Source organism: Clupea harengus, unplaced genomic scaffold (assembly GCF_900700415.2).
Source record: "Clupea harengus unplaced genomic scaffold, Ch_v2.0.2, whole genome shotgun sequence".
NCBI lineage: Eukaryota > Metazoa > Chordata > Actinopteri > Clupeiformes > Clupeidae > Clupea > Clupea harengus.
The window spans coordinates 24,127-27,148 of NW_024880060.1; the positions used below are offsets into that span (position 1 = coordinate 24,127).

General features: G+C 41.0%; 1 long non-coding RNA gene across 1 annotated transcript; it reads left to right on the plus strand.

Moving 5' to 3' along the window:
- Positions 1-379: 379 nt before the first annotated feature.
- LOC122131195 lies at positions 380-1,675 on the plus strand. Its single transcript, XR_006152043.1, has 2 exons — positions 380-701; positions 949-1,675. It is a non-coding gene; the product is annotated as an uncharacterized LOC122131195 (long non-coding RNA).
- The last annotated feature ends 1,347 nt before the right edge of the window (positions 1,676-3,022 follow it).

Below are 3,022 nucleotides of genomic sequence, written 5' to 3' on the forward strand. Positions count from 1 at the left end.
CCGTGTGTGTTTGAGCCTTCAATATAGGAGGAAACGATGCAACAGCAGTTCCTGGGATATTGGAAATCAACGCTTCTGAGTGGTAGGTTTTGTCATATTCCAGTAACAATCTGCCACACGTAAGTTAGCTAGCCATAACTTTCAGCATTGTAACACAGTTATTTTACAGCTCTGTCAAAAACATGTTTATGCTTCTAGCTTCGACATGCAGTTTCTATTAGCAACTCCCGACAGCAAGGGCTGCTCCTAAATGTGTTCTTTGTTACAAACCGAGAGTTTTGCTTTGAAATTTCGTGACTTCAGTAGGCTATCGATTAGATATTTGTTTAGGTAACCAAAAGTACAGACAATATAGAACCCTCTTGTCATGTTTGCAGTGCGCACATATCTGTCATTATAGACACATTTCCCCGGTTCCATCTATTGCTGTTTTATGGCAGATTCACTTGTGTATTGTCATTGATGATGTGATGATCAAATCCACTTGCCTTATGTGGTAGGGCTGACTTGCAGCGTGGGCGTGCACGCCCTCCTAGGGGTGGTGTCAATATACACTGCTTCCGCCTCACCGAATGATGTCGGTTGTTTGAGTTGTTTGGCGCGCGGTGCCCGTGGTTGTCTGTCGCTAGAAGAACACTGCTCCGTACTGAGACCTACTGATTGCAGACTGCGCTGTTGCCTTTGTGCTGTCTTTAAAAGGCGTAAGCATACTTTTCTTGCTACTGTTTTCAATCATGCAGGCTTAGCGTTATTGTGTGCCCATGTAAGCATACGGCATATAAGTGAACTTTGCTGCCGTTGTCCCGTAGCTTTCTCTCGCTCTCTTTCCGGAGTTTGTTTGCGGGTAGCCTGACGTTCTCCTAGGTATATCATTGTATTTGTTTGCATAGAACAAAAAGTAGCCGTGTATGTTGTTAGCTTAACTAACCAGCGTCTCTTCTGGTTTAGGAAGAATATTGCTGCTGTGTCCGTGTTTCTCCATCTCTCTCTCCCTCTCTGGGCCTGCAGCCTATTGCTCCCTAGGTATATGATTTTATTTGTGTTAACCATGTATCAAGATTTAAAGTATTGTGTGCAGTGCACATATGTATCAGGGATCAGTCTGAACTGATGTTTTCTCTTTTGTTTTGTTTTAGAAGTGAATACACACACATTTGTTTTGGATGTATAGGCTGTGAGAGAGCCATTGGCACTTTGTTATGGCTTTGGGGTTTTTGTTTCCTTTTGTTTGTATGAATGTGTGTGTCATTTTTAGTTAACTGCCACCTGTTTGCTACCAGCCTCTCCACATGTAACCCATTGCAACTGCCTAGTAACATCTAGTAGTGTGGTGTTTTCTTACATTCCTTGCAAGTATGCGCAATGTGTGGAAGTACATACAATAATTGTAGTGTGGTGTTGTATATGTCAAACACAATTGTGTGGAGTGTTTTTAAGAATTGTAGCACGTTTGCTCTGGATCCTGTGTTTCCTTACGTACGTAGAGTGACTGAATTGTAGTGAGATAATCCAGATCTTATAGATCTTTATTGGGTGATTGGTCTGTCAGACTGGTATTTACTGGTTACCAGTGTATGAACGTGTGTGTGAGAGCTACTGTTTTGTAAGGTAATTTAATACCATTGACCTGATATTTATTACATAAAGAAAATAAAACATACTCTATTTTGCTACACTTCTGCCTCTATACATTCATTTAGTTGATTAGCCTGTGTCCTGCTGATGACATAATAAGTGGAACGTCAGGGTTTGTCATATTTGCCTTTTCAATATCACACCTAGATGAGCAAAAAAAATAGATACAGACAGTCTTGTCCAACTCCTTCCAGACTAAACTGGATGTTCACGTTTGCTATCAAGCCAGTTGAAGTAACCCGAAGTAAAAAGAAAAAACGCACCTATTCGCTGCATATGACTTAATCTGGCACTGTGCAGCCAAAGATGCTCGAGTACAGAAGATAAAGATATGAAATGGTGTACTGAATTGTGGGTCTTCTAAGTGACTGTGGGTGCCTCTCCTCTGGATGGATGAGCAAAGGGCATTGCAAAATGACACCAGCTAGCTCATTCAGGCCTAGGCAGCTGGTATGAAATGTAACAGAAGCTAATATTAACAGCTGATGTATTACTTAGCTGGCTGCATCCCTTGGGAAGGAAAAGAGAGATTCTTGTTATTGCTGCCTATTGCTGCACATCTGAACTGGCTCAGCTCAGCACCAACAGTGAGGGGAGACTGGGTATCTGTGTTGCTGAGACAGAGACAGGTTATTTAATTAATTTTCTCCTGAATTTCCGGTAAAAAAAAATCTACTGTACTGTTTGTCCTGTAATTGTCCTGCATTTTTTTAACTCTTTAAAAATGTGTTATTAATTAATTAAAACCGCTATAATTCAGCAACCAAGTAATATGTGAAAACACCTCAAATGTATCCCTAATATGTCCCTGACATAAGTCATTTTACCCACTAGGTGTCACGTTCACTTTAAAAAGGCAGAAAAGTAATATTTCACAGTATTGCCAGGAAAACCTTTTTACAATAAATACATCTTAACGTACACAGTTTGAATGAACATTGATGCACAGGTTGTTGGTAAAAGGGAGCTCTTATTTCAGAGGAATGATCAAGTCTTGTCTCAGCCACTGCTGTGCACTTCCTGTCTAGTGGTTGGTTTGTGAGTGACAGGGCACACATGTGAAGAGGAGGAGTTAACTCACATATTTGAGGGAAAGAGAGGGAAAAGCCATGCAAGACTCGGGGACTCGGTTGCTGCACTGGTTTAAAGCGGTTTCACTGCCTTCTTGCTTTCTTTAGTCTAATGTTGCAACTAATGTTGCTTTTCTAAAAACATTTCTAACATACAGACAGCTCTGTAGACTCATTCCTGGGAGGTGGTGGTGCATTTTGATTCATGTTGTGTCATACCCAGTGGACTCTATAGGCTGCATACCAGGACATGGGTAAGTTCAGCCATGGAGTAGAAATCATACTACCACAGCCATTCATGTCTAAAAATAATGTAA